This window comes from Coptis chinensis, chromosome 9 (assembly GCF_015680905.1).
Source record: "Coptis chinensis isolate HL-2020 chromosome 9, ASM1568090v1, whole genome shotgun sequence".
Lineage (NCBI taxonomy): Eukaryota > Viridiplantae > Streptophyta > Magnoliopsida > Ranunculales > Ranunculaceae > Coptis > Coptis chinensis.
The window spans coordinates 52,961,980-52,977,580 of NC_141464.1; positions in this window are offsets into that span (position 1 = coordinate 52,961,980).

Here is a 15,601-nt window from a genome sequence, read left to right on the forward strand (position 1 = left end):
GTTGAACCTCTTTAAGAGATCCTCGATTGAATATTCCTTCTTCTTGACTTACTTCAAGGCCAAGAAAATAGTGCATTAACCCAAGATCGGTCATCTCAAATGTCTTCATCATATCTATTTTGAAATCTTGAAGTATTTTCTCATCATTCCCAGTGTAGATAAGATCATCTACATATAGAGAAACAATGAGAGTGTGAGAGTTACCTTGAGTCTTGATGTAGAGTGTTGGCTCACTCTTACTCCTCCGAATCCGAATCCATGAAGTACTTGTCTATCGCGACTATACCATTGCCGAGGTGCTTGTTTAAGCCCGCATAAGGCTTTTCTTAATCTTAGAACTTTATCTTCATGACCTCGCTCGATGAATCCTTGTGGTTGCTCCACAAAGATTTCTTCTTGTAGTTCTCCATTTAGAAAAGCTGACTTGACGTCGAGTTGATAGATTTTCCAACTCTTTTGAGCAGCTATTGCTACAAGCGCTCTTATTGTGTCGAGCCTTGCTATAAATCGATGCCTGGCTGTTGAGAGTAGCCTTTAGCCACAAGCCTAGCTTTGTGTTTCTGAATTGAGCCGTCGGTATTAAATTTGGTCTTGTAGACCCATTTAACACCAATCACATCTCTATTTTGGGGACGCTCTACAAGTTCCCATGTCTTATTCTTCTCAATTGTGTTTATTTCTTCTTGCATAGCTACCTTCCAAGCCTTTTGTCTTGAAGCAACTTCAAAGCTTTCTGGTTCTAAAGCAGTGAAGTTACATGTCTCATATATATCTTTAATTAACTTTAACTTCTTCCTTGGCTGTTTTTCTGGAGAAGAATCATCTTCACTTGATGAAGAGTCTTCTTATGATGATGTAGGTGGCGTGTTTTCCTCAGTATCTTCTACTTGTATTTGTCCTGGAGTCTTTTGATGTACTTCAGGAACTACAATAGTCCCTTTTTCCACCTTGTCTTCATCCCAGTTCCATGCAAATTCGTCGAACTTCGACATCTCGACTAATGATGATCTTCTTAGTCTTAAGATTGTAGAATAGCCTTTAGACCGAAAGTACTATATCCCATAAAGATACCCCTTGTTGTCTTTTCTTCTAGCTTATGCCGCTTTTCTGGCTGGAATATGTACATAGCATATGCATCCAAAAACTCGAGATGTCGGGCGAAGGTTTCTTCTTACTCCGTGCTTCAACAGGGTCTTGTCTTGAAGTGCCTTTGTTGGGCACCTGCTCAGCAAAGTATACTCGGTTGTATACCGCTTCAGCCCAATGCACCCTTTTCATATAGCATTGTTCTCGCCATCTCCATGATGGTTCTCGTTCTTCCTTTCGAAACTCCATTTTGTTCTCGAGCATAGCTCACCGTCATGCTCAACTCCTTCTTCTTGACGAATTTGTCAAATTCTTTAGAGGTATATTCCTTACCTCTATCGCCTGAAAGCACCTTGATATAGTGGCCACTTTGTTTTTCTACATAGTTTTGAATTTCTTAAATACATCAAATACTTCGACTTTTGGTGTAGAAAATACACCCATGTCATTCTTGTATAGTCATCAATAAAGAGGATGAAATACCGCATTGGTCGGCGGATGGAGTCCTCATCGGGTCATGCAGACATCCTATGTAATGAGCTCCAAGAACTCCTTTTGCTCTCCATGCCTTTCCAGATTGGAAGGGTTGCCGATGTTGTTTGCCGGATAGACAGCCTTCACATACACCATTGATCTCTTTTATGCTAGGCAGATCTCTCATCATATTTTTCTGATGGAGAATCTTTAAGGCATGAAAGTTGAAGTGGCCAAACCTTTTATGCCATAGCCATGAATCTTCAGTTTCTGCTTTCATGGCTGTGTTGATGTATTGCCATCGCAAGGGAAAATTTCTATTTTCCATCTTTACTTTGGCAATTACCTGATTTTTGTCTTTCTTATCATAAATAACGCATGAATCTCTATCAAAATTTAGAGCATAACCATTTTCGATCATTTGACCGACACTTAGCAAATTATGCTCCAAGCTGGGAACTAGTAAGACGTCACTTATATATTTAGTTCCCTTTTTAGTTTGGATAGAGATCGTACCTTTTCCTTTAGCCTCTGCACGAGTGCCCCATTTCCCAATTTGACTTGAGATTTTATTGGCGATATCTATGCTGCGGAAGATGGTCTTGTTCCCATCCATATGATTGCCGCAGTAATTTGTTGACATACCATGTGTCATTCTTTTTCTTCCATAGCAGCTTGGCAAGCATAAAAGTTTGCTCGTCCTTCTCAACATCTCCGAATAATTACCGGTGAGTTTTTCTTGGAGCGACAATCTTCTTCAAAGATGGCCAAACTTTTTTACAAGTTTTGCATTGTGGTTTGCCACGATACCAACAATCTTTTTCTAGGTGGCTTCTCTTGTTGCAGATGCCACAAGGTGAGTAATTTCTCTTCTCCCTTTAAATCTCCTTTATTTGTTTTTTCTCCTGATTTTTTATGCTCTTCTTTAGATCTCCGAGACCTTAAATTGAGCTTTGATTGAAAAGCGCTTTCAACTTACTTTCAATCTTTGTTCATAGGCTTCTAGAGAACCCATAAGTTCTCATCCGCATGTCGTTATATCTTTTGACTCTTCTATGGCGGTTACTATGGGATCATATTTATCGATAAGACCCAATATTTTCTCTACGACCTTTGTGTCGGGCTTATATTTTCACCATATGCTCGCATTTTGATTTACTATCTCCTTCAGTTTGGAGTAGTAATCTTTAATGGTCTCGAAATCTTTCATCTTTATATTTTCTAAATCTCTTCTTAAAGTTTGAAGTTTGAACGTTTCTCACCTTAGCATTGCCTTGGAACTCCTCCTTCAAAGTGTTCCATGCCTCCTTCGCCGTTCAAAGCACCCATAATTCATGAAATATAGTATCCCCAAACTTGCTTTGGATGATGTAAAGAGCCTTTGCATCCTTTTGCTCATTTTCTTTTAATTGAGTTTGTTGTTCTCATTATTAGAACATCTTGTGGAATAGTAAAACCGCCCTCGACCATGTCCCACAAGTCTTGAGACAAGAATAGAGTTTTATTTTGATGTTCCAAAATCATAGTTTTCACCATTGAAAATTGGAACTTGAATAGATGATTGGTTAGGACCGAAGGTTGACATTATGGATCTTTTAAAAATAGTGTTTTGGAAGTTGAAAAATGAGTGGTTGATAGTGAATCCAACGCCCAACTATGGCTCAATACCAATGTTAGTATGTGAAAGAGAATGGGTAGAGATGAGAATTCTAACAAAGTAGAGTTTTATTGAATACTTGAAGCTAATTGGCTTGATTACAAAAGTGAGAGTGGGCATGGCTATTTATAGGCTCACACCACCGACTTTAGCAAGAGTCTAAATAACTTTTGCTTGAGTCTTATCTACTTGTTTCTAGAGTTGTCCACTAGATATTTCTTACTCTAGTCAAGTAGATATTTCTAGTATTTACAAGTACTAGATATTTCTCATATGTTCTTACTATATGTAGAACAATATGGAGAATTCTAGATGCTAAGTGCATTAATTTTAACACTAAGGTATGCACAAAGTTTCTTTGGAATGGCCCTGAATTAGGTAACAAGATGCATCATGCTGGTTGATAATCACACTTTTGTATATGTAAGGTTTTAATCTCATACACACGCTCAATTACGACTAATTAATTCAAGTACCTCGCTCACGTTCACGTTGAAATTTAGTTTGAGCAAAGTTTTCGTTCCAAACCAAAAGACCAGAACACTTGTTAACGACTAACTGGAACTTACTTTAAAAGAAACTTCACAAGTTCAGTTTCGGGAGAGATTCGTAAGCCAAAGAATGTTCAAGTTTCTCTTCATGCTAATTGGCCTGGAACTTCACTGTTATTAGATGCCGGGTAAAATTTTCATTAAGTTCGTTTTATTCAGTTTAAGATGGAGATTGAGAATGTTAACTAGAGTAGCGTAAATGTAAAATGCTTTTTTAATTTTATGTTCGACAGTGAATTACTATCTAAAGAGTGGAAGGACTTGTTCTAGGAGTTCATTGACGTATGGTTAAACAAAGAGATTGATTCTGAATCTCTTACGGCCAAGCATTGTTTTCAGAAGATTGTCAAATACGGGCACTCTCTTTTGGAAGAACCATTGGCATCGTTATTTGAGTTTTTTTTCTCTCTCTCTCTCTTCGGACATCGTCTCCTAGATTGGTGCTTTACCGTTAGTTAGCATAGGAGTCTTTGTCTTCTTTCCCACTAGAAGACGAAACGAAAAGTAGTTTTGGAAAATGTTGTTGGGTGGATACTGGTATGAAGTGTCAGACCTGCAGTTGTGGCTTAAGACTGCTTCGGAATCGTAAGTCGTATTACCTTATTCTTCTTCTTTTGTAATGATTTACGGAGTTCACAAACTGAACTACCTAGCACATGCTTGTAGATTTTGGTGACCGTACGGAGTTTACAGTCGTTTATTATTGACGGCTTTAGCCACGATCTATGACCGTGGCAAATGATCAGTATTTAAAGAATAAGTGATGGTGATTGAAGGGGATCGAGTATGAACGGAATTAAGGAAAGTTCTACTTCTCACGAAGGGGGTTCTGGTAGCTAGTTCCTTCACACTAATAGACATGCTTCTCTGCTAGCCAGTTCATTGCAGTGTGATAATTATATATTTCTGCATTGCACAATAAGCTACTTACTGCGGAACAATTAATATCATATATGTTAATGCGCCATCATCGCTCTAACAGACTATCTTTCGGAAATGTCGCCAATGTTATACATGGAAACATATTACATGCAAGCTAACAGAGATCCTATTTCAACTTCAAAATGCACAGAGTTAACACTCGATAGCTATCAGTCAGGAGTTGTTTTATTCCCTAGCCCTGAAGTAGTGAGACAGTTGTGAATGTTATGTATGCGTGTGACAGATGAAGCTTGTCTGAAATATGGTTAATAATTTTAAAAATTACAGATGAAGAAAATGGCCAGAGATTTGAATTAAAAAGCTTAAAGGCCGAGAAGAAAATTGGTTCGGTGGTGATGTTAATAACTAATGACTTCTAAACAGCTCTTAACTCCATTTTATTAGAATAAATCATTTTAATTAATTGGAACTTAAATGATCTCACAAGATTTCAACAAGGTATTGCTTCTGCGTATATGAGTTTTACTTTTTTGCCATAACTATTAATTAAGGCGATTTAGTCATGACCAAGAACGACGACATCCCCCTGATAATATTGTTGACCATCCTCCAGCATTTCACTTAATGATGGAGCCACACTCACAACCCCCTGCAACTCCTGCTCTTTATCTTCGGGGTCAACCTGCTCCGAGAGTAGTCTAGGGGAGGGTTTTCACCGTTCCTGCATCGGTCAATTTGATTGCAACCACTGTGGTAGTGGTTGGCGGGGTGATCTTTAATACATTTATTATTCCTGGGGTCGCAATACCTGCGATTCGGAGTCAAGACAGGATAAGGTATATAGCGAACAGCAGTTGTTGCTTCAAATAAGAGGGAGCAGACAAAGAATGCAGCAAGACAAAGTACCAATACCCTATTCATGGCCATTGTAGTGAAATATGAAACAAGGTTGAGTGATCTGAGCAATGGACACTAATGTGCATGGGCAGGGTTTTAAAGAGAGAATCTTCATTTCATGCAAGGGTGGGTTTGCAGTATTTAGGAGACATTAGTTAAAAAAACACCCTTGAGAGTTGAATAGTTGATACATCCTAGCTCTTATTACGTGTAGCTGTTATGAAGCTTAGGAGGGGAAATGTGTGATTAGTTTCTATTGGAACTGAAAAACTAATGAAGTTAATTAGGTAGGTTGCCGCAACTTGATAGATATATTCACAGAATTTAAACCGAAACTCATCGATCATATCCATCCTTCCGTTTAAAGAGGGATTAATTGTAACAGGGAGTAGGGAGTGACTCGTACCCCAATTTTTCGAACACTTTTTACCTCTTTAACATGAGTCGGTCATCCTTATAGTCCGGTTAACCTTTTCTGAACACTTTTTACCAACCATTCTTTGGGGTCGGAAAAAAAAAAGTTCGGTTAATCTTTTTCGACACATTTCACTGATACTTAGTAGGTCAGTCAAAACATATGACTAATTCTTAATAGGACAAATTTTCCTGTTAGCTCAAAATAGGTCCTTTTTTCAATCAAAATAATTCTTCTGACGAGGCGATTAAAGTTTTCTTATTGCCATTTAGTTTTATATAAACTACATTCAATTTTTCACTCTCCCTTTTTTATTCAATCAATAGATATTCAATCAACAGATAAGCACGTCAAATTCATAAGCCTACCTTCTTTGTACTAAGTTGATAAGCCAACCCTCTTTGATGAGCCATTCAAAGTTTTCTTACCACCGTTCAGTTTTGATAAAAACTGACCTATATAGTAACCAATCCATTTTTCAATATGAGAACTTGCCAAAATCTTTGAGTAGATATGTGATAAGAACCCAAAATTGTGTCCGTTCAGTTTTGATAAAAATCGACTTATATGGTAACCAATCCATTTTTCAATACCAGGACTTGCCAAAATCTTTGAGTATATATGTGATAAGTACCAAAAATTGTGTTTGAAACCCCGTAGAGACATTACATTAGGGTCAATTATGTGTTTAATAAATATAAATTAATTGTATTTTCATGATTTCACAGGTTTCAAATAGACAACGATAAAATACATACAAAACCTGTATTTTAGCACGAAATATAGCCGAATAAAGCTTGGACTTGAATCTTAAGTATTAGCTCAGTTAAAGCTCCAAACTGCCAACAAAGCTCATGGACTCAGAGAACCATGAAACAAGTTGAAGAATCCAAACTTAAGTCCCTAAACCAGCTAAAGGAGAGATTTTCGGGTCAAAAACTTGGTCAAACTGACCTAAATCAACCCGAAAGACAGAAGAAAACTTCAAATGGCGATATCTTCCGACTCCTAACTCTGATTGAAGCATATGACCTGTCAAAATTATCAACGTAGAAAACTCTACTCAACGATATATTGCTTCTACAAAATTGACGTATGGTTTGAAATCAGGGATAAAGCCAAGCACGTCACTATTCATCAAAGACGATGTAGATATTTTAGATTTTTTATTATTTAACTTTTATAAAGTCAAAAGATGAATATTTCCAAATAGTGTCAAATAGTGTTGAATAGTGTCAAATAGTGATTAATATTCTTTAAAGTCGAAAGTTGAATAGTGATCAAATCTCAGTCGTTGGATCATATTTATGAGATTCGATCACGACCGTCCATTCAACTATAAATAGAAGGGTTTAGTTTTAGTTTTTCGGATGGAATGGTTAGTGTCACACCCCGAATTTCGACAGAATTCGGAAAAACAATATTTGTTCCCGACTCTTCGATCCTCGAGGTGTGACACACTCTTAACTCCCAAAAACCCATAAACAGTTTAAATAGGCGGATAATTAAAAACCAATAAGAATTTAACATTTAACAAAAGTCCTCTTCATTACAAAAATTAACAAATGAAAATACAAATAACCTTATCTTAACTGAAAATCTATATCACCTCAAAGGAAAACAAAATTTATCTTGAAATGTGACACTAACGCAAACCACAAACAGCAACCAACTTTCTTCAACATGAAACCTGTCAAGACTTATCAACTATGTTCATTTAATGAACACACCCGATAAGCAAACATGCAAATCGGGTCAGCATTATAAAAATGCTGGTGTGAGTAGCTCTAAAATATAACATATGCTTATACCAAAATATACACAAACCATACGGCAGTTAGTTCCTCCACCGAGGCGCCTTAACTTTCAACGACTAATATAACATCCTTAAGTACAATAATTAAGGTAGGTAGTTCCTCCACAGAGGCGCTTTAACTTCCCATTAACCACACAATAAACTATACACCTAATAAATAAGGCAGGTAGTTCCTCCATCGAGGCGCCTTAGGTTCAACTAAACAAATAACCAACCAAACGTATTATATACGTACCGCATTCCATGCTCAATTACGGAGTGGGTCGTCTCTGCCCAAGTAATTAGTTTGACCCACCCTTCTGCAAAACCATATACAATCATCTATCTAAAGATACATCATTATCCAACATATTACCATAATTATATTATTTAAGGCTTTCGTTGCGTGTCCCTAAAATCACGTCGTATCTATGTCTTACCTAGTTTCCCTGGCTACCACAATCGCTTCCCAACGCCGAACATGTACATTCACATGCCTCCCCTTACATAATGAACCACTCCTTGCGTAACTACCCTGAGCGGGATGCCGCACACCAGGTAACCTTCACACGGAAGCCATTATGCAAGTATTGCCACTATTCGGCATAAAATATCGCGCGTCTCGTTTTAATTTTACGAACGGAATAATCAAGCCACCATTTGGCTACGATTGCCCAACACATGGGTCAATCAATATCTTATATATACACCCTACACAAGGGCCAATCATATTACATACGCCCACATAGGGCAAATCACATGAGTTGTGGTAGTCAGGTTCTAGAATTTTCGTTATGTAATTTATTCAGGTGTCATACATAAATATCTCATAATAATTCCACTATATCACGTATAGGTCAAATACCTTATTGCACTAAGCCACAATATTTAGAAATATCTCAATTATATCTCATAACCACTTTCATTCTTTCACGTGCCAATGTATTATTGCACTACGCCACACTCCCGTGGGAAATATCCACAAATACTCTACTAGCATCTCACAGATAAAATAATGGAGGGTTTATACATTTATTTCTCCACAACTATTGCATTTAATATATATATCCCAACCTATTATATAATGTCACAATATCAATGTCAAATCTTAATTAGATAATAATGACAACCAAATCTATACAAGCTTCCATAATATTTTAGCATTTGATTTGTCCATACAATTTACAACATAAAACATAGCACAATTAAACAGTCCACAGTCCACAATCAAATCCCAAAAATCTAAAGTCCATGAATCTAAGTCCGTATGTAGTTTAATACTCATAAAAACATATATATCAAATTCTTGTTGTCAGAATTCCCCTCTAGTTACGTGCCAATATTTATATGCTTTACACACTACTTACGTCAAATCTTAATTAGATAATGACCAACCAAGTTATACAATTTTCGACAATATTTTATTACTATATTTGTTCATATTCTTTAATATGAAAAAACTGGAAAAAGTCAACATTCCATAGTCAACGGTCAAAGTCAAAGTCAAAACATCATTGTCAAAGTCAAACTGTCGTTTACATGTTCAACAGGTTCAGGGTCATAGCCATGGTTCATGGCTAAGGTCAAAGGTACATGGCTCATGGGCTTATGACTAAGGAAACGGTTCGGACCCGACTAGCCGAGTCCAAACCCCAAACCTTAGAACCTGGCCCCAAAAGTCTAAACATTTAAAGACCCAAATAGATCTATTTTAAGTTATATGGACCGGTCTGAACAAAGATAGAACTGGCTCAAACAAAAGATATGAAACTGTCCCAAAAACTTAAACTGAACTGGCCCAAAACACAAAATGGAATTCGGCCCAAAACAAATTAGAAACTGGCCCATCCACTAATAGAATTTGGCCCAAAACAAAAATATAACTTGGCCCAACCAAAACTTAAACATTTCAGCCCAAGGCCCAACAGCTAACAGGTGTAGAGAAAATAGAATGCGTCCGGGAGCACCGGATCGCATTCTCTTTCTTCTCCCTCCAACAGATCCAGCACCACACCAGCCACCAAAATCGGCCACCATCAAGTTCAAATCGCCTACCCATTCCAACCAAGCGGTTGGACTCCTAAAGAAAAACCCCACACCTTTAATACATGAAAAACTCGATTTCATCTCCCCCTCACCAGCGCACCAATGCGAATTCCGGCCAAATTGTGCCGCCATTGACGCTTATACAACCTCCAGCAGCCCCCACCCAATTCGGTAATCACTCAAACCTCAACAACCAACAATTCAACATCAAAAAAGTTCAAACATCTCAAACATGAGTAGTTCGTTCTCTTGCTGGGGCGACGCCATTAACGCCTCCCTCAAAGCTTCATTGCCCCCACTCTCCAACACTCCATCATAATCCAACTAACCACACAACATAACCCCACTAACACAAACAACATAATGAAGGCAGTACGATTCCCAGGGGCTCGTGCCTCCATTAACAAATCTCCAGAGTTCCAACGGCAGTTTTAATAATTTCAGTAGTTACCAATAACAAACAATATATAAGTAACAAGTTTAACAATCTGACGAGTTTAACACTTCAGCGAAATCAGAAAAACATCGAAAGAAGAATAGTGGCAGCACATATAAACTGAGCGGAAAAACTCGGCAGTAAATATTTTTATTCGCAGCAAATGTTTTAAATTCGTAGACGTAAAACTCTAGTTCCGATGAAAAAGGAAAACATAACTACTCACCTGTATTAACAGCTCCTACGAATTCCTCCTAGTCCGAGTCGTCACGCTCCAACACTCAAGCAAACAAGCCGCCTCCATTTTTATTATTTTTTTATTCTCTAAGAACCCTATTATCTAGAACAATGTGATTATATACTTGGGTTTGAAACCCAAGCCCAATACAAACTCGGGCCTAGAAATCAGGCCCGCATATCCTAAATCCAATCCAATCAAATATTAAATAAATAATTAAATAAATAAATAAATAAATACGTATTTTAAATACGGGCGTTACAGTTAGCATTCCATCATTAGGAGTAGAGTTAGATTTACTATTTTCTAGTGTAATTTTACTGCTTTCTAGATTAATTTACTGCTTTCTGTTTTAAATTCATTTAATGCTTTCAGTTTTTAATTTTATTTTACTGCTTTCTGATTTCAAATTCTGTTTTCAATCTCTAAATCAATTAGAAAATAGAAAAATCAAATCAAACTTTCTCTCCTCCACTTTCTCACTAAATCACGTGATGGAATTAATAGTTTATGTTTATAAATAAACATTTGCAATTTTATTGAAATGTGAACGAAATGACAAACCCGACCGCTGTGTTACAGTCAGATCAATATATGAATTTGGTTTAGTTGACCAAGTTTCTCGAAGTAGTTCTATTTCTCCAGTACTTTTTATCCAAATTTGGCTGATCACTTTTAAAGCTCGATTTTTACTGTCCTCCACTTTTTTTCAACTCTAATTTGCATGTCAATCAATCCAAAACAAATTTCCGATCAATACTATCAGTACAATCCAAACCCGATCAATGCTTTGTTTGAATCGAATACAAACAGCCGATCAAAAATTCCTAATTCAATTGCATACAGACATCCAATTTGCCGATCATACCACCTATATCTAATTGCCAATCAAACTAAATTGATTAGTCAAGTTGCCGATTGATCAACTTACTGATCAAGCTCGCCTTACCCGACACCCAATTGGGAATTTATCAATCTCGACTGAAACTGATTTGAAATCAATCCTACAACCAAGATGTGTTTTGATCATAGAAACAAGATGTGTTTATTTAAATTGCCAACCAATTTAACAAAAAAAAAAAAAAAAATGCCTCCACGAAACTTCGCTTTTACCCCATCTGTTGTCGAACTGTCTCTCATTTTTCTTTTTGACTTATTGCATTTAATCGATCAATCAAATTTTTTGCTGATGTTTCAATTCAATTACTTGTCAATTGAAAAACCGACTGTTTCTATTGCTCAATCGATCTTTGATAAAATTGTTTCCTTTTTATCTACCGAAGCCTTGATAGCCTATTCCCACTGCACACCTTTAATATTGGTCTCAAAGAATATTAATTTCCCCATTCTCAATTTCAAAAGGCCATTCCACTTTGTTTATATTGATTGAATTGATAAACCAACCCACTTTATACCTCAAATAACTTTGAGCCGCTCTTATATGTTTGACAATCACTAACAACCAATCAATTTTGAACTTGCCATTCAATTTGTTCTAAATAAATAAATAAATAAATATAAAAAATCCAATTTTCCGATCAATAAAAGTACTTCAATTAAACTATCAATTCTATTTGCTGATCAAGTTGCTGCAAAGTTTCAAATTTGCCGATCAATTCGAAGAATAGTTCCTCACCCAAACCGAAAAGACTTGCCGATTCAATTAATCAAATGATGCCTTGATCAATTTTAGAAACGATTCGCTATCGCTCTCAAACCCACCAAAGTTACCAATCCTTCTCCTATAAGATCCTATACCGATCATTCTAAAATTGCTTTCCAATCAACATTTCTTCCCGATCGAAATGACAAGGTCTATCAAGTTATTGCCGACCAAATCAAAACCGATCAAAGCCCTATCAAGTTGCCAAACACAGCCACACATTTCTTTCAAACCAACTTGATTAATTCTTGAAAACCCACATTTCTTTTTAATAACCGATCAACTTGGCATGTAAACCGATCAGTTTAAACTTGCCAATCCAATTCCTAAAACCAATTAACATGCTGATCAATTTGGTTTAAATTGAAATCATTTGTTTTGAGCTTGCCGATCAGTTTCCGAAACGATTCAAACCGATCGATACCAATCCTTCCACCACTAACAACAGTGACTCCTGCATATCCACCACCTGTGGAGGCAGCAACAGCAATGACAGAACAATTGATAAGAAGGCAGAACAGCACCAGAGAGAGCGCGTTCTCTAGCTTGATCTATTTTAGGCCGATTTGTTTGCCAATCTAATTTTGCCGCTCTAATTTGGTTGCCGATCCATAAGTAGATTTTTTTTGTCGATCCTCTTGGTGAAGTCAAATCTATATATACTAAGCCCATTAGCAAAAGCCCACTTCTTTTTGTCTACCAATTCTTGAACTGCCGACCATACGTCCATACTTTAAATCTTTTTATTTCCTACAATTTTATTTACCAAACTGCCATTAGATTTTATTCAACCAAAAAGTCCAAAACCCAACTTTAGTCTTTAACATACCCAATATCTAAATTGCCGATCATTTTATCTAATATATATATCTCATTTTAACAAACTGCCTTTGTCATTTCAATCAAATTAACCGACCCTTATATCTTTTGGCCGACCCCTTTTATTTAGATACAACAAACTACGTTTCACTAACAACACATTACCGACAAATAATATCCAAACCGATCAGTTTGTTTGAACGGGCTAATCAGAGTTCGAATAATTGTTGAGTTATAGTTACTCAATAGATCAACTTGCCAATCCAATTCCCAATCAATGACTCAAACCGATCTATTCGCTAATAGCCTCAATATGTGCAATTCCCAACTCACAGTATAAATCTATCTGTCTTGTGATCGAACACCCAATAACACCGAACAATACAATAATTCAATTTGCCTATCTATTATGTTTGCTTCAAAATTAATCAATCGATCAATTTCCCAAACGAGTTGGCCATTCTCGAAAACCAACATCGGGTAATTTAACAATCTCAATCGGTCAGATCTTCCACTATTACTACTCAACCCTTTGATCAATAGTCTAACAACCTATTGCAATTTGATTTCCTTTGGGTTATTTAGGCTTTGGTCTTTTTTATTATGGGGTATTTAGGTTTTAGTCCTAAAATTATTGATTATTAGGTTTTAGTCCTACTTCAATCTATTGACCTTGAGTCATCTCAGTTGACCGTGGTCAAACCATTTTCTAATAATATATTTTTCAATTTTTTTAAAATGGCCAAACTACCCTTGAGCGTGGATAATTTTTCACATGTGATTTGAAGCTTTTCAATTACAGACGAAGGTGTCGGATTTGAAAATGTTGATTTCGACAGTAGGTCAATAACTTAGAACCGATATCGATATCAATCAATAACGATTAGAAACAACAACAACAACCCATTTTTCATTCCTCTTGGTCTTCACCTCAAACTCTCAAAACCATAATCCAATTTCGATACCGATTCACCAAAAACCAAATTGCAATATCGAACTCCCAGATACTTCATCAAGACCTCATTTTTCGGTAGTAGCCATAATTTTCAGACGTTGATATGATGTTGGATGTCAGAATTCAACTGAAGACAAAACAAGAAATAGTTGAATCCTTACAATAATACCTAGACCATTTAAGAGTGAACGCTGATATAAAGATTGTGTTGCAAGTGAAATTAAATTGATACAGATAACCGATACTAAGATGACTTTGGTTTCATGGATACATTTTCAATACCGATACTCAAAGTGAAGCAAAATTCTCATTCAATTCGTTATTCAAAATGGGTTATGTGGACACGATTTTGTTGTTGACAAAATCTTTTGGTTGCTTTGTTTGCTGGTGGGTTCAAGAATCATTGATTAATTCATGGGTCAATTAAGAAGAAGAAGAAAGAAAGGTCAATTGAGAAGAAAGAAATAGTAGTTTGGCCATTTGCCAAAAAATCGAAAAATATATTATTAGAAAACGGTTTGACCATGGTCAACTAAGACGACTGACTCAAGGTCAATAGATGAAAATAGGACTAAAACCTAATAATCGATAATTTTAGGACTAAAACCTAATAATCCATTTCCTTTTTGCCTTTGTCATACCTAATTCGAAACCAATCCTTACATCCATACACTACTAAAAAAAGGGGTTGTTATCTCGGTTCTAAAATTAGCTTTATCTCGGTTATGTTGATAAGTGAGATAATATGTCCTATAAATGAGATAATATGTCCCATAACTTAGGTACTAACTCTGAGTATAAATATGTTATCTCGCCTCTTACTTAACCGAGATAAAATATATGGATTTTACCACTGGTGGTGTGAAACTGATATAATAGGAAATATCATTTATCTCACCATTATGGAACTGATATAATAGGAAATATCATTTATCTCACAATTGTGGAACTGATATAATAGGAAATTTAATTTATCTCGCATTGAACTGATATAATTGATATTATACCAAATATCTCGGCACTCAAATGATATAATTGCTATTATATCAAATATCTCGGAATAAATTTGGCAAAGAAAACAGAAATCACAAAAAAAGTAGGGACATGCGCGATAGATAAGAAGTCCCGCTCTATAGGACTCTCTCATGACTAGCACGAACTCATGATGGCAACCGCCGTTGTGCTCCCAACTATCTCGCCTCTCCACTCTCTCTTCGTCTATATTGCCCAACTCCACAACAATTCCACTACCCATTTCAAATTGCACTAACTCAGAAATGATTTCCACTATCCATTTCAACTCCACAGCAGTTCAACAACTCTTATGGGTTTTAAGGTACGAAAATCTGATTTTTTTCTTTACTTGTATTGGGGTTTTTTTTAGAAACTGATGGTTTTCTTCTTAATTTTGGTGAATATATGTGTCAATGCAACCATCAGTTTTTCAGAAATCGATGGTTTTCATCAGCTAGCTAAACGAACAAAAATCGGTTTTCTTAGAAATAAAAATGTTCTAACACCAATCTGATGCAAGTTATATGTTTGTTGAAATGCTTCGTAGAATTCCAATTTGCTAAAATTAAATTTTGCATCAACAACAAATTTCAAAAATTAGACTGAAGTTATTTAATTTGTGTGGAATTTAACTGTAAATTGATTGACTCCATTCAAGCTTTCTCAGAATCAG